This window comes from Carettochelys insculpta, chromosome 25 (assembly GCF_033958435.1).
Source record: "Carettochelys insculpta isolate YL-2023 chromosome 25, ASM3395843v1, whole genome shotgun sequence".
Taxonomy (NCBI): Eukaryota; Metazoa; Chordata; order Testudines; family Carettochelyidae; genus Carettochelys; species Carettochelys insculpta.
The window spans coordinates 8,835,128-8,861,685 of record NC_134161.1 but is presented as its reverse complement, the minus strand read 5'-3'; the positions used below and the strand labels follow the sequence as shown (position 1 = coordinate 8,861,685).

The 26,558-nt window shown below is 39.4% G+C and overlaps 1 long non-coding RNA gene across 1 annotated transcript; it reads left to right on the top strand.

Moving 5' to 3' along the window:
• Positions 1-1,215: 1,215 nt before the first annotated feature.
• Positions 1,216-26,147, top strand: LOC142001687 (uncharacterized). Its single transcript, XR_012642557.1, has 4 exons — positions 1,216-1,370; positions 4,149-4,228; positions 23,487-23,650; positions 25,858-26,147. It is a non-coding gene; the product is annotated as an uncharacterized LOC142001687 (long non-coding RNA).
• Positions 26,148-26,558: the final 411 nt, after the last annotated feature.

The window sequence follows — 26,558 nt, the reverse complement described above, 5'->3', positions numbered from 1 at the left end:
CCACCCACCACCACCCTCTTGCCCTGTAACTTGTTAAGTTTGAAAGATGATATATACACACAGTTTGCTCTGCCAGTCAGCCTGTTTAAGGCTAAGATTAATGCAGTGGATTGGTGCAGTGGTGTCGCAGTGGTGCGTGATCAGAATACAAGATGGAATATAGGGGAAAAGGCCAAGAAATGTGCCTGTGTTCTGAGTTTACACAAGTCTCCTTAGCAACTTGTCTGAATTTTTTTAATGTTGTGTGTGTGCCCCAGTTCACCAGTGAATAAAACGTTCCTCCGGTTTTAAAAAAGCCTCATTTTTTTTCTTTCCATTTTCCTTTTGTTAAATTAATTGTTTAAATTGGTGGCACGATTTTTATTTTATTTTATTTTATTTTATTTTATTGAGGGGAAGGTACCAGGAGGGGGGTAAAAGGGGAGGAGTGGATGTCCTGGTAGTTTTCATTGTGACTTCTGAAGAGTTGGTCTCTTTCCAGTTGTTCACATCTCAGCATGTGGAATTATTGTGCTTTCTCCTGATTTGCCACAGAATTGGCAGTAGCCCGACAGTGAAACTTATTTGGTTCAATTTCATTTTTTTATGTACGTATTTCAGCATTTGTAAAACAAAAGAGAAGAGGGACAAAATTGTCCTCTCATTCCTCTCTTGCCCCCAGTAAAAAATTTTGATTGACTACTGAAGAATAATCCATCCCCGCCCCCATAGGAAGGAATGCCCTTATAGTGATCAAGGTATGTTGGATATTTTTTTTAAGTTGTGTGTTACTGTGTTAATAGCATGAGGAGAAGATAGGACTCAGTGAGGTGGGGGGTGAATGAATTACCCTAGAAATGCTATACCTTGAAATAACTCAAGGGAAAATTCTTGCTGCCTCACCAGAGCTGCTTTCAAAATCTTGCTCTGCGCTTTTTTTTTTTTTTTTAAAGCTTTCCATAGAGAGGAGGGGGGTGAAAAAAAGGAAACCGAGCCAGAAAAATTTTGAAGGCTTGATCTTGGCTTCTATACAAACAGATGTTGCCTGTCATTCCGTTGTTAAGCAGGCACCAGATTGGAGCAAGCAGCAGTTTAGGAGGAACTGCAACGGAGTTTGGAAAGTGGGAGGGAAATATATATGTATATTTTTTTTTTCCTGTTCTGCACTTATATATTTTCCCCTGGAATTAACTTTACTTACAAAACAAGTATATTTTATTTTATTTTTGATTTTTGTTTGTTTTTTTGTGGGAAAAACAAACCCAAAACAAATCGGAAAAGCACTAGCAACTCTCACCCAAATTTTACCAAAACAGCTTTTTTTTTTTCTCCACCTAGGTGAATACGTATAGAAAAGGGGGTTCTGTTGGAAAATGCTTAAGGCATTCTCGGTAAGTGAATGTTTACGATGGACTAGGTCAGGATTCTGTTGGTTTTTTTTTTCCTGCTGCAAACCCCGTTTCTGATGGGTTTGCCATTAAGTTTTCTCCGTAAGTATAAATTGTGAAGGCCTTTTTGTCGCCATTCCAAGTTTTAGCAACATTGTAAGAACAATAATCACATTGTTTATACAGTAGAAGTTCTAACGAAACATGGGTGCTCTCCATATTGTCGCTCTTTTGTGTGCTGCATGTGCTCGCGGATTTAATCCCCCCCTTTTTTTAATTCCCCCTTCTTTTTATTTTCTGCTTTCTAATCGAATAGTGGCATGCTCAAGAGAAAACATGATGGGGTTTGAGCCGAAAGAGTTAAAGGTTTCTTGGCACAAGAGCAGCAGTTTAGTAACAGATCAATTCATTTAAATGAAAGAAATCACCGACCAAGCCATCCGATTTTGAAATTTTGCATCTTATCCTTCCACTTGAGGACAAAGCTTCCATTTTCTTTTCCCCTATTAATCCTCACTGCTTCTGTTTAACTCTGTTGCTTCTAATAGGAACTTAAAGTTGTCAGTCATTTTTTTCTTAAAAAATATTTATGTGTATATTTATTTCCTCATTTGGCATTTGTACATGCCGCACTGACCACCACTGTAAATAATCACCCTTACACCTCAGACCACCCAGCAAATCTTATGGCAGATTATTTTTCTACGTTATAATTTTAGATTTGGAAGTAGTAAATTTTTGCATTAGCTAAATTTCAAACTATATAAACTATCTGCCACCCAAGTACTATGTAAAATATCCTCCTGTATCTATTGATTGCTGTTCCCATACTGTATACACAGCCCTATAGGAAGTGTAGCTACATCTGTGACTCAAGAGATACCTAAGAGGTTATTTGATGGTGAGCAGTAGCTGTATATACAGATCTATTTTACATATACTTATTGTTTATCTCTCCAATATAGCTCTGCCTGTACCCAGATCTATTTATATATTTACTGTCTGTCTCTGTGTATATGAATATACTCACATAGGCAGGAAGGGCTGTTTCATTCAATAAGTAGATTACTATGTATTCAGTGTATTCCATTGTGCCATTTCTTTCACGGCTATTTAAAGACTCAAAAGAATGAAAAGCAATTTCTTGTTGTCCATGTAGCATATTTCACAGATGTGAGTTCTTATATTTGTTGCTACATTCAGCAAAATAAAATCAAGTGGGTGTGTGTGTATTGTTTGTTGCAGTCTTCGATTTACACCACCTTCCTTAAAAACAGAATAATTTAGCTCACAAAAAAAAAAATTGGTGAAAGAATTTGCAGCACTGTATTGAATAATTTTGGCAGTGGCTGCCATGCTGTGATATTGAGTCTGTTCAAGGTGGCCCTACATCTCTAAGACAGGGCCATGATGCTTGGGCAGGGTTGAAGTCCAAACTGCAAAAAGCAATGAAAGGGTGGAAAATGGAGGAACTTGCTTTTGTTAGTAACAGAGAGGTGGCCATGTTAGACTATATGCTAACAAAACAAACCAGCAGGCAAGTAGCACTTTAAAGGCTAACAAAATAATTCATTAGGTGATGAGCTCTTGTGGGACGGACCCACTTCTTCAGCTCAAAAGAAGTGAGTCTGTCTCACAAAAGCTCATCACCTAATAAATTATTTTGTTAGTCTTTAAAGTGCTACATGCCCGCTGCTTTGTCTTCTTTTGTTAGGTTAAACAATTCCCAACAACCCAAAGTGAAGCTTAAAGAGAGAGAGAGAAACAATAGGAGTGAGAAAGTTGAGAAAAAAATACAAGTAGCATTCTGAAACGCCTCCCCCAGTTCTTACATGACCAGGGGTGTGTCACAGATCTGGACATTTTATTGTCTCTTGTTCTTTAACTAGTGTTCCCAGCTGTTTTGGAGGAGATCACCAGGGAGTGGAGCAGGAGGAACACCCCAAAAATATCAGTAATATTTCTGTGGGTGTCATTCTGGTAACATCATGCTGCGCTCCTTCCCCGGCTGCGTTCTTGTGCAAAATTCAAATAATTTTTTTTCCTGTTAGCAGCTGTGCATAGTTTCAAGTCGTTCTTTAATGTTGGGAAAGGAACAATAAAATGAAAGGCAAAACCGGCATCTTAAAACTTGGCAAGTGAAAACAGCTTGGAATGGCAGCCAAGAATTGTACTGTGGTGCAAAAAGAATAGCATCCGCGAAACCACCACAATCAGGGTTTCTCTTCTTTTAACAGTCCCATCGGCAGAGAGAAATAATTATACCTAGAAACAGTGGTAAAAAGTCATAGAGTTAAAATGGTTGCTTGGCGAATCGACTCAGATGCAGGTAACAATCCTCTGATTTGAATTTGATTTACCAAACTTTAAATGTATGTGGATCTTTACATGATAACTAATGCATTTAAGAAGTTGATGCATATAACTAGTACCCAGGAATGTACTTGCAGTGTCGATCTCTGTGTTTGCTTTATTTTTATTCGCTGCTTTGGGGTACTAGAATTTTTGGACTTCTCTATTTCATGTGCTGCAAGAAATCTGTTTTATTTCCAGATATTTAACTTTTTATGCCGAGGGCAAATAGAACAGAGGTATAAGATAGGCATCACCTTTTACGTCAAACTGCCAGTCTTTTTTTTTTCTTTTTTGGGTGTGGGAGGGAATCTTCTCTCTTCCTTTTAGATTCTGGGCTTCTAGGACTACAGAGCTTGGTGTACAAAGGCAGAATCCGTCTATTTTAAAAATGCCACAAAAATATCTGTAAATATTTTTGTTTTCTAGGATCTATTTGTTGAAGGGTTGGGCCTACCAAGATGGCAGCGCATTTGCAATAAGAATTCACGTGGCATACAACTGCTGAGGTAAAGTAGTTTCTATCAGCTTTGTAAGTTACAATGTTTACTATAAAATTTGATTTTTTTCATTTGAAATATGTGCGTCTATTGTGCTTTCTTTTTATATATTTATATCAATGATTTTTTGTAAAGGTCCACAAATTCAAAGTTAAATTAGAAAGGAGAGGGCAAGAATTGTTTAGGGCTTCTGTTTCCTATTTTTCTCATTTTATGTTTGAAATGGCTGCAGTCACGCAATACATTCTGCACTGATTGACAGTTTTCTTGGAAAAGACAGTTTTGCAGTGTTGAGTCTTGAAAACCACATCAGACCAAACCAATGTTATGCCTATATTAATACATACATTTGTGTGTCCCCCCACGTATTTCATTGGCTGAAGGTCAGGAAATTGCCAGCCTTCCAGAGTGTTAATGCTAGACAGGAGCATCTCTTTTATTTTTGTCATCCTTTGTTTCTGGAACCTGATCTTTGTTGATATTATGATCACTTAGACCTTATAAGCTACTCAAAAGCAAATCTATCCTGAAAAAAAGCAGCACATTGCCTGATAGACTAAGTGAAGTTCATTATTTATAAGCTAAAGTTACATGTAAATGTATCACGAAGACAATTGACTCATTTGTCTATCATGGATTTTCCTGCCACTGTTTCTCTCTTCACAAGGTTTTTTTCACAAGTTATTAACAGCTGCATAATTAGAAGGGAAATTTTTCACACCTCACCTTTCCACATAGCCCATAGTCTCTTTTCTAACACCTTGAATGCACTTGGCTGGACAACCAGATTTTTTAACAAAACAGTACTCTGGTTCAGAAGTCTGCGAGTTGCTTTGTATCTTGCTTATTTTCATCTGCTTCCTCTGTGACTAGTTCACTTTACTGGGCATTTTCAAGTGCTGTGGTTAGAGGGTTGTTTATTTATTTATTTATTGAGGGGATGGGGAGAGTGGAGGTATGTTGCTGATTTTTTTATAAATACAAAGAACTGATAGCTTGGACCTGCATACTGTGTCACTTGCAACATACAGGTGCCACAAAATGAAATGCGGATACCCACCAAGTCTCTTTCCTCTGGTCTAAAATAATTGCAGAAGCATTTCCATAAGATTGACTGTGGGAATCCTCTCAAATGCTAACCGTGCCAGTTTGACATATGTAGATGCATTTCTAGAAAGATCTGTTATAGCTTTTTAACAACTATAACCATGACTATTCATTCTTACCCTGAAAATGCTTGCATTCCCCTACCTTTTGTTTTATTTGCTTTATGAATCCATTATTTGTGTCATGGAAGCCACCAGGGTGAGGCCATTTAGGCCTCTAAATGAAGGGCCACCTTTTGAACACGACTTAGCACCCAGCAGTTCCCAGAGTAATTGGGCGCTGACTGCTGAGCTCTTGGATGAACGAGCCACTTATTTCAGGGCTCCAATAAAAGCTGAACTGTAATGGGGATATTGCCCAGAATGTAGGTGCATACCCTCAACTCCATTGAAAAAACTGAGAATTGAAGGATCATGTCAATGACGAGTGGTATGTCAGAGCCAACCAAAACATAAATTAAATCTCATTCAGCCCAATTCTCTTTAAGGGTGCTAGGGATTAACCAAGTGACTGGGAGATGAGACTATTAGCTTTCAAGGAGGGAAGATTTAGAAATGAGGATCTTAGTGAACATTTTTGCATTTTCACACACTATATATCTGTGCAGTAATGTTATTAAATTCCTACCATGCACAGGATAGATGAACCAAGATAAATTCAGGTACAAAGAGAGTACCATTCCTTATAGGCTAATACATTGCATCCTTGGAGGGACTTACAAATATAAAGCAAAGTTCTTAGCAGTCATACTAGGCCCTCGGGTCAGTAGCAACAGTTTTAACAGTCTTCTAATGACATGGTTATAGGGAAAGATGCTTAGAAGATGCTCTGCGTTTTAACTTCGATTCCCTTAAAATATGTTTTCTGGTGGTGCTTATAGAATAAGGAAAGGTCTGCCATACTGAATTTGCAGTTCCCTTGTATAGACTTATAACTATTTATAACCTCTGGCCAAAGCTCAATAAAATGTGTTTTCCCTTGGCGGGTCACAGGACACATTGGTGGGTCATATGTGTTCATGCAGCAAGCTCTAAATCCATATTTATACTCTTCCATGAAAGATGCAGCTCTTGCTTTCGATGGGATTTGTGAGTGCTGAGAATTTCTGACCACCTGGCCACTTTAGGTAGCTGCTTAAGTATTGATGTAGGACCTTTGCTTAAAGCAACCTGTTTTGCAAATTTTGGACATAGATATGGGTTAACAACAGGTGCGGCTGTGGGACAGCATTGTCACAGGGGGTTCCCCAAATATATTAAAATATTAATGTAACATTATTTATACTTTAAAATCTATTCATGCTTATTATTACTCATGATGATAATCAAATTACACTTAAATTAATTTTAAATTAAGAATGATTTGATACTTTTCTTTTGTTCTATTAAAGCAAATTGTCTAAATGAAAGGGCATTACGGAGCCTTGGCATGCCTGGGGGCCCTGGGGCAACTGCCCCTTTTGCCCTTATGTTAATCCGCCCCTGGGCTTTGTTCGTATCTAGTGGACTTCTGGATGAAGGAGTAATAGAGATTCAAGGTGAACCAGTACCCCTGAAGGAAAGCTGTCATTCATTTAATTGTGTCTGTCTGTCAGGCTGGAGAAAATAAATGTATTTTATTTTCAGAACCTACATGAGAACAGAAGCAAGCAGCGAAAATTATACCTTATAGCACTCTTACGATACATGAGTTAGCCATATCATAGCAATAATATTTAGTTTTGCAAATTCTGATTTGTTTTGTGAAATACAAGGGGAAGTAGAAAAGGGAAGTTTGTCTGACTTACGGGGGAGAGGGAAAAACAAGTATATCTCACTAGGTTTAATATTTATATACTCTGTTCAGAGTTTGCAAGTAACTAAGGTCCTAATTCTCCTCCCATTACCACTGGTTGCACACATTCAGTGTAATGCCATTGACTTCAAGTGCAAATTGATTACACAAAAAATTTTTGGAACTCCCAGGATAATTTTTTTTTGTTGCAATGAAAAAAATATTACTCCTTGAAGAAGTCAAACCTTATCAGAAATAAGAAAATAGTCACGTCTTTTGTCTCTATTTGTGAAAGAAGTTTAGCTGTTATTTGGCAGGTGTTTTTTAATCCGGGGATGGGGTGACTGAGGAAAGTTATTAGATTGCTTAGTGGAAAGAAAATATAATTGCTACAGTTGAAATTTTAATTTTTCTCTATTAAAAAAATTTACTAACAATTACTTCTCTGAAAATTAATACAGCCCATGTTTTTCTTTGGCATAGTTGTTTCTTCCAGCCATTTAGGAAGGCTGCCAGAATGCAAATAAGGCAAATCCTTAGAAATGTAATTTTTCACACAAACAACACACATATATGTAAACACTGATTCTATACCAGAAGCAAAAAGTCTTTGTGGTAAGCTAGTTTGCCATGCTATTATCAGCATACCAGTAGTGTTTATCATTGGTTATTTAATATCACATCATCAATAATCTTATCTGGCAAAGTGTTTATCTGAAGGGAATATAGTGTTTTACTCTTTTGGTTCAAGTCATATTTATATTATACTTTGCTATCTTAAAAAAAAGGGTGGGGTGAACGTTATATTGCTGTGAAAGAAACTGTAGTAATACAAGTTGTGCTTCAGTACTATAAAGAGTTATTCCTAACAATGCATTTAATGTGTTAAAGATTATGAACTCTGCTATTTACTAACAGCTTTGCAATTTCATTTGCAGATTTTTTTAAACTCTTTTTTTAAAGGAAGAGATCAGTGCCTGTTGCCACAAACCCGTAGATCCGAACTTGTGTTCATATTCCACACAAGCTTGTATCTATAGGTATGTGTCTGCCTGGCAAACGCACAAAATCTGGACATGGTTGTGTTTCTGCATTTAAAATGAGAATTTCCACTTTGCTCCTAGCATCTCCCTCTAGTCCTCCTCCCTGTTTTAGGAAATGTAAAATTAGAGCTGCAAATCTTGTTCTGCAATTATCCTATCAGTTTTCAGCTTTCATTTTTATTAACGTGTACTCATGGTTGTAGAAAAGCAACGGCTCATTTGTGTCTGAATAAAATGGAACACACAGAGTTAGTTGACATCAAGCTGAAGAAATTAAATCTCAGATGCATTATGCGCAGGTCTGGATATTGTTGGTTGTGTGTATTTCTAATCCAGACTGGAGAAGCAGAAAAATGAAAACTTATTTCATTTTTAAATTAAGATGGATTCATTCTTGCACTGATGAAATTATATCCTTCTTGGGAAAAGACATAGAGTTGTCTATAGAACAATATAATTCAGTAGTTTTGGCTGTATAGACTGGCAAGCTACTCTAAAACTCAGTTCTGCTCATCCCAAAGCGAGTGGAAACTGGAGTAATTCCACTCAAGCCATTGGATGTAGTGTAGAGTTGCACCTCTGCATCAGAGGGTAGAATTATTCCAACTATACGCTCTTCTTTTAAGTATAAAATTGCCTTATTTTGAAATTCTTTTCACTTTGTTTTACTTTGGTTCAGATGTATTATCTATTTCTTTAGTTTTTAGAGGGAAAACACAATAGAGCAAATTGTACAATACTGTAAAAAAAGAAGAAATGTAGAAACAGCCATATAATTTAACATGCAAAATGGTAATGGTTAAATCATGAAATCAAACAATTTTTTAAAAATTGAGGAAAATCTAAAACAGAACCATATATACATTTTGTACATTAATACTTTGAAACTGTGTAGACTCAGAATAAAAGCTTTCTGGCTTCTTCAATTATTTTTCAGTGAAAATTCATTTTAGGAGTTGGCCTGCATTTCTTTTTCAAATTCCATTTTGCCTGAACTTGGCTGTATTTACACATATTTCTCCTGTGCAAGATAGATTTTTTTCATCCCATTTTTGATTGCCTGTTTTGTATGGTTATGAGTGCAAAATAATAGATAATATATAAATTTGTAAAGATCTAAATGCTTTTCTGTGCCTCTGTTACTAGAAATCAGCTTTATATTTAAAAAATATAATTTTGCAGAATGTTTGTTTATAATGTGAGCATGCATTTGACAACCTATGCTCCACACGGAGTACAAAGGGTTAAATAGTGGTAGTATAAGGGAAAAACTATTTCACTAGGAGGCCAGTGAAGCACTGGAATGGGTTACCTAGGGAGGTAATGGAATCTCCATCCCTAGAGGTTTTTAATTTTTGGCTTGAGAAAGCCCTGGCTGGGATGATTTAGTTGGGATTGGTCCGTCTTTTATAAGAGGGTTGGATCCAATGGTTTCTTGAGACCTCTTCAATCCCGATATCAGCAACCACTGGCCTATACCTTCCATCAGCTCCTCCTGGGGGAACTACAGCGTATAAAACATGTATTTGTTATACATAACTAGTTACGACAATAACTTTTGCAAAGCAGAGTCTACAGATCATACAATGAAGATTTTTTTCAGGTGAACAGCCACTCCCTCTCGACTGTGTGACCTAACACCTAAAAGCCATTGTTCTGGGCTGCTGTCAGAATCCTCTTGTCTAAAGATCTTTTGTGATATGCAGTGGCTATTTATATTTGTTGACTCTTCAGAGAGGTTTTGATACAGCTCTTTCAGTTTGCCAACAGCTTGTGGGCCATGCTGAAACACAGTTATAAGAGGCCTTCCAAGTCATAAGCAAATATCTCACCCAGGACCTGGTCCTAATCTCATTGAAGCCAATAGGAAAACTTCCAGTGACTTTTCTGCTTTGATATGAGCATGACCCTTTTTCCATTGGCATTAGTGGGAGTTTTGCTATTGGCGTTAATGGAAGAAAGATGAGACGGTACCTGATGCTGACATAATGGGCTATGTTCCTTCTATGGAAGTTGAACTGATGGATTGTTTTTAATATTCAAAAGAGGACTTCTGATTCCTAGTTGTTAAAACAACCAGAGGTCAACTTAAGCTGACCTTGAAAAAGATGGGACTTGGACAAAACCCTTGATCTTAGTATCCCAGGGATTTAGGTGTACACAACTCAGTCTCTTACCCAAATTTGCTAGTGTATACCATTTGTAGATGTCATCGTCTGGCAGAATTTACCAAGTACCCCCAGGGTTTACTACTGAAAAATCACCATAGTTGCTAAAAGCTGCCATTCAAGGCACCGTTACTTTAAAGGTGGCATAGGCTCTGTAGTACTGGACCTGCATGGCTCAGCCTGAAATGTGAGTTGCTGCAGTTGACTTTACAGATTTTAATTTGGGTTCAAAAAATAAATACACAGACCATGGGAAAATCCCATCCCCCCTGATTTTCCAAGTGTTTTGTGCTTTTTTTACATATTTACTTGGTTGCAATCTCTTTAAAAACATCACCATTTTCTGTGGGAAACACAATCTAAAATTGGACAGGTGTGTGGCAGGGAAACTTGTCGCATGCACTTTCACAAATGGGTACAGAGAATTTGGCATACTGCTGTGTGTGTGTGTGTGTGTGGCACACCATCACATGATATTCTGGGGCTCAGCAAGGCATCAGACTAAGGTTATTTCTACACTAAGCAAAGTAAGTTAATAAGAGATACGTAATTCTAGCTATGGCAATTTGCGGCATCTGCAAAGCTAACTGGGCTACCCATACTGGGGAAGGTCAATTGGAGAGTCTCTTCTGTCGACCTCCCTTACTCCTCACTTACTCAAAGAGGGGTCTACTGCAATGCTTGAGAGGTCAGTTTTGTGCATCCATACTAGAGCGGGTTGATATTCTGTGGTAGTGTAGACACAGCCTAAAGGGGCAATCCTAATTCTGTTCCTGGCTCTGCCACTGACTTTTTGTGACCCTGTTAAAGTCACTTTCCATCCCTGCTCCTCAGTTTCAGTAAAAACAATTACAGTGCCCTCCTTTGCATAGTGCTTTGCAATGAGTACATGAAAGGCCCTATATAAGAGCTAAGTAATATCATACTCAGATTTCCATTCCCCAGTCATGAGAGCCACATAGCATATGTGGTACACATTAGCCTGCCGTATTAATTCTGAGCTTGATTTTCAACAGGGTTCTGCTGTTACTCAGTCACCTAAATAAAATGACAAAGGTATTCCCGGCGGGGCTAACGGCCACCGCAGGCCCCAGGGCAAAGTAGGAGGGAGGCATCTGGAACCCCAGACCTCTTTGAAAGGCTGGAGCCTGGTGCATCAACCCTCTGCCCTCCGCCCACCTCAGTGGGCCTGCATATTCCCAGCATGCATGTTCGAGCTGACCAGCATGAAATATTTGGCCCTTACCATAAATTGCTGAGCCATTGTAACTCTGGGCCTGAATTCTTATGAAAAACTGGGCCCCATAATCCTTAATCCTATACTCCCCTGCAAAGTGTTTTTGAAATTGGAACGAGTCACCAGTTCAGGTCAGCACAAGACTTTCCCACCCTTGGCTGGTTTCCTTCATTGCAGTTAGAGGGTTGCAGTTTTATTTAAAGACAGCATAAAAATATAATTGGGGAGAAAAGCACGTTCGTTGTTACCACAAGTTGGCAAAGTGGGTAAGCCTAACTTATATCCAGCGAGATGAAGGTCCTGATTTCTCCAGGCATCAAACACCTCCTGCAGAGTGCTCTCAATGGGAGTCTAGAGTCTCAGAACCTCTCAAGACTGAGCTGTAGGTGTCAGTTGCAAAAGACTACAGAGAAGCTGCGTCTTTGGATGTGTCTATACTTACTGCAGGTTTGATGCACCATGATCGACCTGCTAGAGTTCGATTTTTGCAACATCAGTGAAGGTGCAGCAAAATCGTTCTCTCTGGGCTCGGCCATCGACCCTGGTACTCCACACAGCCATGTGAAGTAATGGACATTGGCACACACCTGAAGACTCCTAATCTACACCAATGGCATGGCTAGAATTGTGTCTCTGAGTTAAACTTTGATCCTAGTGTAGACCAGGGCTAAGTTATAACAATCTCTGCAATGGCAGGTGCAGCTGCACCAGTGCTGACTGTGATTGAAGTGTAAGTGTAGACAGAGATGACTCTTTCAGACCGTTGTGGAGAGGAATTAACTCCGGGCAACCTCAGCCTGACCTTCTGAAACAGCTCTGAATATAGCTTTGGTCCTTGCAATGAAACCAGTTTTAGTGCTGGGTCCACTGAAATTGCATGCTTGGCATTGATGAGTCTGGACAGCCAGAACCAATGTTAGTATGTAGGAGTTCCTGGCTGCAAATGCTGTTTTCTGGCCACTACTCCACATCCATGACCATCATCTCTCATCTTTACTAATTATTGCCTACAGCTCCAGTTAGTGTTCTCTCAAGAAGTGGGTCTTACGTAAGAGATTTGTTAGTCTTTAAGGTGCTTCAGGACTGCTTGTTGTCTGTTTAGCTACAGACTAAAACAAGACTGTGCTCTGTTTTGCATCTCCTGCTTTCTCGTCCCAGTTTTTCTGCTCAGCTTTTCGAAGGGCAGCTGTGTTGTGTTTTCTTCATTAATGATGTGTTTCTTTCCCCTTGGCTGCTTTTTGTTGCACTTTAAGTTTTGGAAATTGATTTGATTACGTGAGGAACTTTGAAATGCCTCTTCTCCTTGGATGGAAAGAGCAACTGGTGTCTATAGAGAGCTCAGGCCCCATTTTCTGGGGAATGAGTAAAAGTGTATTGATTAAATTTCCCAGCCTTTTTTTGATAAAGATCTTACAGTTCTGTATGAGCTTTCATGCTGGTGCCATCCCAACTACATAAAGTTCACATCATCTGCCACCGAGCTGTCGTGTCCAGACGCACTACATAACAGCTGAGCGAAGTACAGAATATTTTACCCAGCGTGGAACTGGAAGCAGAATTTTAACTGCAGTTATCTTGCTTGGAAATACTGTCCAAGAGAGCACCATGGGCTCCTCAATGACAGGAATAAGTCAGGATGTCCCAGACCTCTTTCTGCTGCACTTGTGTAGTTTATGCAAAGGTAGCTAAGTAGTATCTAAGGCTATGTCTATACGAGACACAGAAAGCTGACTGCAGATATGCAATTTTAGCTACACCAATTGCATAGCTAAAATGGATGTATCTGCGCTTGGCTAACTTGACTATCTTTACAGGGGAAGGTCGACGGGAGATTTTCTCACTTTGATTTCCCTTGCTCCTCCCATCTCACGAGGAATACCAGGTTCAGCTGGACCCCCAAGAGCACTCAAAATCAAACCCCACTCAGAGTCAATCTTTCATGGTAGTATAGATAAGCCCTAAGTCTGTCTGCATCTGCCAGGGCAGTTAATCAAATTGCATTTCATTTCAGCATAGTTACTTTTGTGTCTTGTCGTTGCTCCTGTTTAAAGGTACAAAACTAAAAGTATCTAGTATCTAGCATCACTTTCTGGCTGTAGATGAGGACAAGACCCTTCCTGCCCTTATCAACTAATAGTAAACCAATTCCTCATATTTGTACATGTCACCTGTCATTGAAAAAGATCCGTGAGTCCATTTCAAATTGACACAGGCATTTGCAGAAATCTCAGAAGTCTATACGCACTTCTGAAACACTGCTGTGTCTGTGGTGGGACACAGAAGGTGTTTCTCAGCACAGAGCAAAACCGTGACATAATTTAGGACAAGAGAGGCAGAATACTTCATCCATTTGCAACAACACTTGCGAATTTAGGGAGGTGGAATGTGATCACGTGAAATTGGAATTTGAAACAGAGCCAGATGCTCTAGTTCAAAGAAATTAAATGTGTTTAAACTTTGAAAATACAGATCCATATCTGTTAGAGTATTTGGCCTGAGGTGTAGTTATTCTAAGTCAGAGAGCAAGAAATATTTTCACCAGGAAGAGAAAAATAATTTTGTGTGTGTGTTTGGTCGGGCAGGAGGGTGGATAGATAGTCTATGTGCTTAAAACATTGGAGTGGAATTCAAGAGATCTAATTCGGTTCTACCACCATCATAGTCTTCCTCTTTGACCTTGAGTCACTTAATTTCTCTTGCCTCTGTTTCCAATATGCAAAATGTGTGAATAATTACAGCTGGCAAATAAATGGCAAATTTGGGACTAGCTTTCCAACCTGTGATGATTGAACTTGTAAGGCCATATGTTGTTCTTGATTTAGGATGTCCCTGTCGTGTGTATAGAAGTTGCACCTCTGGACAGAGGTTTGCATGCAGACCATAGTGAACTGGAGAAGGAAAAAGTGATGCATTCCAAGAGAACAGTTGCAACTGTTATGGCAGAAACTGTCCTCATGATGTCATTCCAACAGTGGCATCGGGTTTTGATGCAGCATCCCAGTTTTCAGTATTCAGCTTTCCTTTTCCAAAGAACTAGTTCCTGCTTTGTTGAACTCACCTAGAATTAAAAGTGCTACCAAATACAAAAACATTATAATGAGCAAATCAGAGAACTGGTTCAGATCAAATGACCAAGTGGAATCTTTGCTGAAAATTCAACCTGAAGCTAAAACACCTTTTGTTATGGTTTAAAAAGTTTGAATAACATTTACAATTACTTTTGGGTAGTTTTTCTCTTTGGAGTCCCAGATGAATCCTGATGAGATTTCCAGCTAATATTGGCAGCTCCTGGTGGCCTCTTACCGTATCTCGTACCAGCTAAATTTTCAGGTGCATCCAGACTGAGTGAACCTCTGGTGCTTCTGAGGTTTGCTCATTGCAACAGCAAAGCGACAGTGACAGTTTCGTCAAACAAACTGAAGGATTACTTGCTTGGTGAACTGACCACTAGCATTTCCATTGCAAATTCTCTTGTGTGTGAAGTTCTCAAAAATCAGCTGTTTAAAAAAAAAAAAAATCACCCCAGTCTGAAACTTGAGAAACAAGGTCACAGACCTCAGACTGAAACAATAGCACTTGTGGGCTTCAGTATTTTTTCAATGACTTAAGCAAATTTGCTAAGTGCAAAGGATTGTTCCTCCTCCCTAACAGCCAGAGCCACAAGGTCTGCTTGGGATCCAAAAATCAAGCTGGGCTCTTTCTTTTTCTTGACCTCATTCCCTGCAATATATATTCTGCAATCCAAACTAACCTGATGATTTTGCTGATGTTGCATGAGACAGAATAGAATCCAGCTCCCTCTCCTGGAGCTGTATTGACCCTGCATTACTAATGTGAATAACATCTTGCTTGCATGGATTAAGTCTGCAGAAATTATCTGCAGACGCATGGGAAATAGATTCAAGCTGCGGGGACAAGGGCAAATTTTTAGGTAATATTTCCCATTAATATTTTTACCATTCTGAGTGGTTTCAACCATCCAGAATCCTCCTTTTCTGTGGATTTTGACAACAGCTATTTTTGCACTGAAGATGTTTTAAAAACTGAATTCTCATATATTGATGAAGTTGGAAATGTGCCCTGGAAGGCTCAGAAGTGGGCCTATTTCCGGCTTGTAAGATAGCGTTAGAGGCACTAATTTTATTTATTTTTATGTTGTTGGAGGAAATAGGACAATTTATGGATTTCTCAGTGGGGGAAAAGATCTAGCATTCTCATAGGGTAGCTCTACAGAGCAAAGTTATTTAAAAATAATACTCCTTATTTCGAAATAACTGTCCTAGTGTCTACACAACGCAACCACTATTTTGAAACAAGATAGCAGTTTGCTTATTTTAAAATTAGTAAAACTCATTCTCTGAGGAATAGCACCTGTTCTGAAATAGCTGTTTTGAAATAGGTGCTGTTAAAACAGGGAATAGAGCCTATTTCGAAGTAAGTCATAGTGCGTTCAATGGCTCTACTTCAAAATAGGCTCTATGTGTGTAAATGCTGATTTCATAGTAGTTAAGTGCTATTTCAAAATGAATTTCTGTGTGTATTGTGTTATTTCAAAATAAACGATTCTGAAATAGGTGTTCTGGAATAGTTTATTTTGAAATAAGGCTGCTATGTAGACATAGCCATAGATTCAACAAGTGAAACCAAGCCTCAGAGTTCTGAACCAGAGTTAAACATCCCAAAATTCTCATAAATTTCTATCTAGAGTTTTAATTCATCCTGTGGTAGAACTGAGAGCTGGGCAACAAAGTCTGATCTAGATCCAAACTTTCGCAAAATCTGAGTTAGGAAGAATTCTTGTACTGTTATCAACAATTCATTCCATGATGGCCAAGACATTACCAAAACCAGTGTCCATTGAGATTTAAGGAAATATCTCCCGTGCTCAGCACTGGCTGTTAGTCTTGGAACTACTAAGGCAGCTTCTAATGTTGTCCAACTCCATCAGTGAATTGTCCCCTCTGTATGCATTACAGTTGAATTTGTCTCTTCTCCACTACAAGACACACTACAGGTATTTGATTCAGACTGGTCACTTACGGCTACTGTGTATATGTGACAAATCGTAAGGACAGATCTATAGAAGGTATCCATTTTAAACAGATGTTTCTGACTATAACATGATTTAAAAACAATTTTAAAAAAAATCTGATACAGTTATTGCCAAGTTCTCATATGGGACAAACATGAAGTTACTTCTAGGATCTTTATTTTTTTATTTTTAAGGCAAGCTTTAAACTCCCCTTGTATAAACTTGCATTGGAACTTTCTGCTTTCCGCAGAGCTCGTTACTATTGTATTTAATAAGGATTTTTATGGCATCTGTACATATCATAAGTGAACATTGTTATTACAGGACTGCACAATATTTACTCTAATTACCAAATTAGCTATAATTGCACTAATTGGGTAACTACATAATTGACTAAAATCACTGTAAAACAAACAAGGACATTCACACAAGTGAAAGAAAGTGCATCAAAAGGCATAAGTTCTGTGAGTCTTACTCCCCATACACAAGGAAATGCCACGGGAAATGGTTAATTGTCAACTACGTAGGCACGCAGAGTGCAGAAGGATTATGTCAAAGCCAAATGTAACATCAGCGGCAGCCAGGATGGTTTTGGGATGACCAAAGCAATTCTGGGCCTGGGCCCATCTTTCTGAACAGTGCTGAATTTGCCGGTGGGATCTAAATTCACCCGTGCCTGCCCTTTGTTAATCTAGAATGTTGTTGGGTGGCAGTGAATGGACACAAAATTTCTGTGTTTGTCTGGTTTCGATCCCACAGAGATGAGACGGAAAACATCTCTGTCAATCCCCCACAGCGATGGGGGAAGAAGATTAGAAAAATCCCTCCTGCAGGGGACTGGCATTTCTAAAAAATTCATTGGGTGTGTTGCAAGTGCTACAACAGAGGCTCCCTTGATGTTCGAGGGCTTATCGTGGAACCCCTTTACTCCGCTCTGTAAAAGAGATTTAAAATGGGTGTAGGGGACAAAAGTGCCCACTTTATGGCCTTTTACATTGGCCAAGTGGTGAAAGAGGTGGGGTGAGGGGGGCTTAGCATCTCTGGAAAAATAGGCCAGAAAGTTTTCTTGATGCTCCGGTGATATTGGCAGTCCTTCGTCAAAATTTCCAATGATCTTCTGAATAAGAGCCAAGAGTCAGAATCGTGGTGATAGAAGTGAAAAAAGCATTTCTCTGAAGTAGAGTTGAACTCCTGTATAGTGACAAGAAGGGGGAAGTCTGTTCTTAAAGCTACAGTGCCATGGGATTTTGTCTAACCAAAGCCGGTGTGGTATGGATTTATGAAATCTCACCTCTAATCTGTGGTGGCATGTAGAGCTGAATTTGCAGGAAAGTATTCAATACATCAGGAGGAGCTGCAGATACTAAAATAGTACTCTGCACCCACAAGAGGTACCTGCTATGAGTTTAAGGGGTTTAAAAATGTTTTGAGAAGGATGGGTGCAGGTAGGAGGGAAGAGAGAGCTGGTAAGGGAAAGTGATGGAAGGAGAAGGGTGGAAAGCATTCAAAAACACTTTAAAACCTCAAAAACAGAGACTTCCTTATTTCAATTGTTTTGAAAACTCTCAACAAAAAATATAGCAATGGAGCAGTCCAGCTTTCAAATGGGTCTATTTCTGGTTTAAATTTAGACATTCTTTCTGTACAGGATCATCTTACAGTTGCCCCCAAACATAGTCATTCACAATTGTTTCTTGAGCACCTGATTCAACCACTTTTACTCTGGCACTAATCAGGTTGGATCTAGTGGGTGGAATCCAACCTGGAGTAATTTCTACTAATAATTCTTGCTATGTGGCAAGCACAGGAGCAATTAGTTGCAGGTATTCATTTTTCTGAAGCTAAGCTGTTCTGTGGTTAATTTTGACTGAACACTTAGATCCCCTGCTATTGTTTCCTTTCAATCGTTCTGTGATCAGATGAACTAAATTCTAAAGGTATGTCTACACTGCAGTTGGAAGTGTGTTGTAGCACAAGTAGATGGACCCAAACTGGCTTTACTCTAACCTGTGTACCGATATTAAAGAAGCCATGATGGCATGAGCTTTAGTGCAGACTGCACAGGTCTGCCTAGCATCCTGGGTATGTACTTGGCTGCTTTGAGACCCAATCCAGCAAATCACCCAAGCAGATACTCCTTGGAAAGTCAGTGAATTCTTAGCTCCTCCACTGCTGTTGACCAGCGCAGCTCCAATGACTTCAACATTGCTAATCAGTTACATCCACTGGGGATGTAACCCTGGATCTGAAATCCAATGGTCAGGATTGAGAGTATAGCTGTCACCAATAATAATTTGGGATGGTTTCAGCCCAAAGCCTGCTCCAGTAGTAGCTTGTAGACTGTTATGAGGCTCAGTGGTCTGTATGTGGAAAACCATGAGTTCCTGAGTTCTAATGCCATCTCCAACATATGTTCACTGTTATAAGACTAAAATTAAAATGTGGTTGACATTTGACCTTACCATTCACTTGCTTTTAGCATGGAGCGGATATTAACTAGAAGAGACTTCCAAAAAAATTGTAAACCTGAGTATCACTGACAATATATATTAACAGGTGCATGCTGATGTGTATTGTCTCGTCACTAGTGTATTTTGCTAATATGCTCAGATGTCTGGGTAGGATACTAGCTTTTTGCATCAGTACCATCACTGTCTGTTGTGTCAAGAAAAAATATATGCATCCAAGATGCTTGCTTTATGCACAACTCAGGATTTAAAGCATCTTATGCACTCTTAATCCCCCACCAATGCAGTATAGTAATGCCTGAGGAGACATTCACCTGAGAGTGACAGAATCCAAGCTCTGAATCAGTCCCACGTCTTGATTAGAATATTTTTTCCTTAGGATTGCTCCAATCATTGTTTGCAAGGTATAATAAATAGATGCAGAACTGTCTTAATCAGTACCACGGGGGTTGATAGGATTGAATCATAATAACATCCTAGGCCTTTGACTACAGTTTAGTAGAAGTTTAATATGTTCCCTATCAGAAGACAGTGTCTTACTCTTCCTGATCTGATGGTGTGTGTATTTATATGACATCAGTTGTTCCATGGGATCCAAAAATTGTTTTACAGTTGATGCACACAGAGTTTCTGTGCTGAAATGCAGATACCTCTAAAGTGGATGGGAAGCAAAACTTGTAGAGAGAACAAAACCATTTTTGTCTTGTGAAAAATCCAAGGGATTTTATCTCTGTCACACAGCCATCATGATCTGGATTTATGAAATCTCATCTCTTAGTTTGTGGTGGCATGGAGAGCTGAACTTTTGGGCATCTTTTTAGCAGCAAAGCCTTTCATACTGATAAATTAGCAGATGAACTGACAAGAGCTGTTAGATTTTTATGGAAAAACTGTGGTGTTGTGTTGGTTGTGAATTGGTGGTTGGTTTTCCAGCATTTTTGACTGCATGCATCCAGGTTGAGGTAGTAGGTTGTATAGTTTAGAATTACACCAAGGGAGATAACTGTACAACCTCCTAGCTTTCCTTGGGTCTTGCACAAAACGGCGTGGAGAGAGACCCTAATTCCTCAACAGTGTTTTCTGTGGACACATGGATATGAAGGAGCAGGTAAGATCCTGTTGGAGAACCTGTTTTACTCAAATGGAACCTCCAAATGTTTCTTATTGCACCATTTTCTTTTTACTGTATGATAGAGTATTTAGCAAACTCAGGGATGGTAACTCCTGTTTACCCTTGTTAGCATTTGATCTGCAGAAAACAAAATGGGTGTGAGAAGCATCATGATAACAAGTCAGCAGTATTGCCTTTATGGTCAACAATCAGAAGTCTCAAAAGCAAATGAAAATCATCACATACTCCATCAGTCATTGAGACAGATGAGTGGGCTGCCCTTTGGGTGAACCATTTGATTATGGTTAATTACTCCGTACAAATGCCCAGAGAACTAAATTATACCTCTCCTTGTGATAGTAAACTACAAGAGAGAAAAGGTGCAGCCCAGCATACTTGTACAGGAACTAGTTCTAACTTGCCCTAAACGCCAGAGAGAAAGAGGAGGGTAGATCAGGAGTATTGGTAGTTCCAGACAGGGCATGTCTGGGTAGGACCATGCCTGACACCTGCGACATGTTAGCACAGCCGCAGAGGGCAGGTACACCAGTTATGAACATCATAGCTGGGGGCCTGGGGGGCAGTCCCAGAGCTTTTCCCAGGCATGTATGGATGTGTTATAAAGGTGATCGGATGCCCTGATTTTATAGGGAGAGTCCTAATGTTTAGGGTTTTGTCTAACATAGGCACCTATTACACCTTACCCTTTGTTCCAATTTTTCATCCGTTGTCTAGTCACCCTATACATTTCAGGGATGCAAAACCTCCAGCCACCTCCCAGGCAAGTGATGTACTTGCCCCTTTTCGCTGATTCTGCATATTCTGAAATGCAAGAGAAAGACTGCATGGGGTATGCCTGTGCTAATGTATCCTGCACTAAACAAGTGTATCAGTCTTTGTTCCCCTCTGGTGACTGGGACCTCATAGGAAGTTTAGAAATTTGCAGTTTCTTCAAGCTGATAGATGAGAGACCAGATTTGTAAAGGTATGTAGGTGCCTAAATTTGCACATAGACCCTTAATGGGATAGTCAGAGAGTCTTTGCACCTGAATCCCATTATTTCAATGTGACCCTTAGTCTCTTTGTTCTGGAAGCACGAGCTCAGGTGATTAGTTCTCAAAGTCCAGAGTTCGAACCCCCTGGTAGGGTTGGTTTTACCAGTGCTTAATCCCAGGCTAGAATAAGTATATACCAAAATACATTAGCACATACATGCTAGTGACTGGGAGTCCCGTTGCTAATGACTGAATTTTGCAAAGGAACATGTAAGTGAATGAATGCCTGAAAATTAAATGATATGCACTTCATTTGACATCTGAATGTTAGTTAAATTATTTATGATAGTATTTCTAAATATACAAATAACATTACAGAAGTATATTTCGTAAACGTAATGGCGTTTTAGTCACGAAAGACTCAACTCTGCTGTTGAATGTTTGCAGAATGTGGGGAAAGAACAGGTTATAAAGCATGCAGCTAACATAGTGTGGGTTAGTACCAGAAGAGAGAGAGAGATCATTACTCTGTGTCTTATTCCACTGTTCCCTAGATCAGGGCTAGAACAGTATTGGGTGTGTATATTGTAAAGGTGTGTGCATTAGATAAATGTAGCCAGTTTGGCAAGCTGGCAACTTCAAATGTTTTATGCAATACTTTTGAAGAGTTTTTCCTGACTTTTTGAAAGATGAAAGTCCACATCCTGTGCTGGTATCAGTTGACATACCACAGCAATTTACCCCAGTTTTAAGACTTTTCCAGTGTTTTACATTTCAGGTCATCCCTTATAGCTGTGTAAATGGACGTGAAATGCTGCCACCTCATATTTCTTCACTGACTTACACATTGGTGGTAGCATTCTCTACCCCCTAAACAGCAGATAAATTAAGCAATTTAAATCTTTAATCTTGTAATTTGTGGACAATAAGGCATTATTACTATATACCAGTCAGATATTCAAACCAGTGAGCCTATCTTGCTACAACAAACAAAAATTGAATGGTCATTTCTGCAGTGGAATTGACGACTATCCTAATTCAAGATGCTCATTTTGTTAGTAAAGAAAATAGCATTCCAGGTCTCCCCTGGATTAGAATATCATATTGTCAATTAATTAGGCTTTCATCATACGTCCTCATATGCCCTTCTATCATATGTCCTCCATATGTTCTTCTGTCATATGTCTTCCATATGCCCTATATGTAATTAGTCTTCCATCATATGGCTTCCATCATATGTCATTGAGATAGACTTCCAGAAGAATATGGCAGTGTTACCAATGTAAACCTTTTGCACTGGGTATTGGAACAGCAATTCTGTACCTCTCAGCCCCATGAACTGTTGATGAAAATGAGGAATAAACAAGGAAAGTGGCTGTTTCTTATTTGACCTTTTAATGAGAAAATGAATTTCTCTCTGTTCGGCGAATAAACAAATAAGAAAGTTTCTTTTGTGCTTATATTCAATTTCTACATTATTTCACTTTCAAGTGTGACAGCAGTTTAGTGCATTGCAGGAGAATATCTGTTTTTGTGTAACAAACTGTTTCATTTGGAATATTTTTTTAAAATATACTCTGATACAAAATAACACCACCTAAATTTTAAGCCCCTCTCACTTCAAGCCTGGAATTTCAAGTCCAGTGCAGAAATTTGCACTGAAGGCAAGTGAAAATGAGACAGTGGGTTCTGGCTGAACAACAGTGTCATTATCTCTCTCTTATGGACAGTGAATACAGTAGCACTGTGCATTTATTGGAATAAGTGGCTCTTAGTAGGGTATGTCTCAATGCACAGGAATACGTATCCTTACGTTAATACTAAAGACCGCAGGTAGCCATTGATGCTTCTGCCTATAATAAGGTGAGGAAAGTTGTATATGTCTAAAAACGATGCAATTTCTGTATCACTTATTTGGGGTAAAAAGGGATTTTCGTATAGATTTGCAGAATGCATCTGTAATGGTTTATGTCCTTTTTAGTCCTCTTCGTTATGTAGTTGGGTCCCTTCCTGTTTTCAAATAAAATCTCTCCAGATATTGGTTCTAGACTATATAGAATGTACTTTGGAGACCCAGACTGCAGTACTGCTCTGTCACGAGACCTGCTGCTGTAATGGGCAAAAACCATCAATTCTTTAAAACCCCTGCTCATTCAACAGCTCCTGTTTGCTAGTTTTTAAAGGGTTAGGGTTAGGGTTAGGGTGAAAGAGACAGGGTCAGCATTTCTTATTATCCATTAGTGATGCTGATTGTCTATGGTTGCCAGCCAATGAGAAGCTTCTTGAGGTGGTCCACTGCTTATTATTTTCTTCTACATTTTCCATGTGAATAGAATGCTGGGGAAAAGATGCCAGATTAACAGCCATGAAGAATGAAGAGCTCTGTCTGTCCTCAGAACAGGCACAAACACACTTCTAGGCTGCGGCAGCCCAATCTTCCTCCAGACGTCTGCAGCAAAGTGCCACAAACTTGACGTTGGAGGGCCTATCAGTATGGGTGAGAAGGAACTTCACTCTCCATTGCCCTTGATCTCTATGCTAGCAAAAGGGGTGGCTTATTCTGGACATTTGAAGTGGACTGACACTCACCAAACTAATTTACTCACTATAGCCCTTAAGTGGGGATTTAAAAAAAAAACAACCCTTTTGTCCATCTGTGTGACTGTGTTTAACTAAGCTGCAACCATTCTATTGCTGAGTCAGATGCACCAAGCAGAGCCCAAACTGAGCATAAAAGTTTTGTCAGAACTGGGAAAAAATAGAATGGAATGCCAGAATGACTCATTGTTGAATGAATAGGGCCCTAAGTGTTCTATTGATGCCATTTATAAATCTGTATGAAATGGGGAGAATTCATGTCATAACTGGAAATCTAAGCACAGCAACCTTGTGCGCAAAATTACAGTGATGGTAGGATACTGCACAATGCAATATGAATTCTAACATTCTCCTGCTTGAAAGCTACTCAGGCCATGTTAAAAATAAGCATTTTATCATATGAATTCAAAACCCAAATCTCTGAGAGGATGATATTCTTCCCCTTTGCCACTGTAAATTGCAGAGGAAGGGAGTAATTTGTTGGAGGAGTGACGTGGTCGAAAAAGTAAAACACCTACAAAATAGATCTGCCCTCGCCAGTTAGAAATTAGTATTGATCATATTTGCTCTGCTGTAAACTGAAGGCAGTAGAATGACAGTGGTGCAGCTCAGCTTAGATACCAAAAAGAGAGAGGCTGAATGGTTGCCCTGTGGTTACAAAGTGAGACTCAGAGCTGAAACCAGATGGACTGACTCCTGGTCTGCTGCTTTAACCAGGAGGCCATCTTCTCCCTTCTTCCCATGTGGCCTTTTTGGCTTGTGTCTGCAAACCAGGAAAAGCCTGCTGGGTTTGACATGAAACCAGGTGAAACTCAGTCGTTGGAGTTTTGTGGTGAGGTTTCTGGGTTCATTCAGGCATGTGCCAGAAGCAAACACGTCCACGTGTGCAGATGCCACAAAAGAAACTCTCGCGTACACCCAGAAAACAAACCCACCACATTTCACACAGCAGTGCTGGCAGCCTGACGGCTTACCAGCAGCCTGGAGCTGCCCTCAGATTGTTTATAAATAGGTTGATAATATTTTAAGTAGTGTGTGTATTGCCTGGGGCATGAGTTGAATTTTGCCTTTTTTTTTTTTTTTGCACAGTGATTATGTCTCTGCCCCTATTGGAATCAGCATAACTTTTTTAATCAGATTTCTGGTGCAAATGTGGAAACGAGCTTGAAATTTGATTCTCCAATGAGCTGAGTGCTTTGCCCCATTTCCTTCAGTCCCTGAGGAACACTAGAATTTCCACTTTAAAGTTAAAAAGCAGACCAAGGCATTTTTAGCAATGCTACTGACAGGCTATCCCCCTTGTCTTGCTATTAAGAAGGGCCCAGGGTAGTTGCCCCCCTAGACTGAAACAGGAGGGGGGAAGCTTTCCTTGCACCAGCTACAGAGCATGTCACCTATCCATGGGGAAGTGTTTCCTTGATTAGGAAGTGAGAGAATATATAGCTCAACTCTGTATTGTGCCAGGCCAGGGTGGGGATGACAGAGAAACACAAGATGGGGAGGCAGAGTTGAAACAAAAGCCTCCACCTGGATTCTAGTTTCTGACAGATGCTTGGGTTCCAAGAGCATATGGGTATAAATACCTTCTCCCACCAAAATGATACTGTGCGGAAATTCCTGTTCTTTTCGTAGGTTTTTCCCTATAGAGGACTGATCCAGCCTTTCATTAGAGAGTGTGACTCATACACCCGCCTCTGTCAGTTCTGCCCTTTCCCATGGTCTGTTGACAAGACAGTGATTCTCTAAATCTTGTCTTTGTTACAGGTGTGACATCTACTGCTTATAGGGTTTCATTACTGCTTTCAGAACATATTAGTGAAATGTCAGGATCATCTCATTTATAATTAGCAGTGATATATAAATGTCATGTCTAACAACAGCAGAATCAGAACATTTTTTTGTGAATGGTCCAGTTTTACCCATGTGGCTGATGTGTCCAAAATGGACATATCCTTCAGTGAATAATAAGATTAAATTGTTTGCAGATTTATTTTAACTGCATGTCAGCATGGGTTTACTCCCTGCCTACCGTAACAAAAGCAATTCAAATTACCTCAAACGATATTAGAATCAACTTATCATCACTAATGTCTTCATTGCTTTCAGGTCCTGATTCTGTAAGGGGCTCTGATCAGGGGAGCCACTGACTGTAAGCCTGTGGAGAGCTCCAGGAATGATAGCTTCAGTGATTGCTGTATTGAAGAATTAGTGGATGCTCAGGGAAGGGCACCTGGAAGGATCAAGGGCACAGAAACACCCTGAGATTGAATAGGTTGGGGTTGTTTAGATTAGAAAGGAGATCAGTAAGCCAGAAAAATTGGTTGAAAGTACACTAAAGAGCAGAATTATCAGGCAGATAGATAAACATTGATTTGCTGGAAAAGAATCAACATGGCTTTTGTAAAGGGAAAAATCATGCCTCGCCAAACTGTTAGAATTTTTTGAGGGAATCAACAAAATGGATTAGAGTGATCCAATGGACATAGTGTACTTTGACTTTCAGAAAGCCTTTGACAAGGTCTGTCATCCAAGACTCTTAAGGAGAGTAAGAAGTCAAAGGAAAAAGAGAGACATTCCTCTTACAGACCAATAATTTAAAAAATTGGAAACAAAGGATAAGAATAAGAGGTCAGTATTCATGGTGAAGACAGGTAAAAATTGAGGTCCTCCAGATCTGTACAGGGACCTGTACTGTCCAACATATGCATAAATGATCTATAAAAAGTGAGATGGCAAAGTTTGTAGATGAGAGAAACTTACTGAAGAAGAGTTAACTCCAAAGTTGACTGTGAAAAATTACAAAGAGA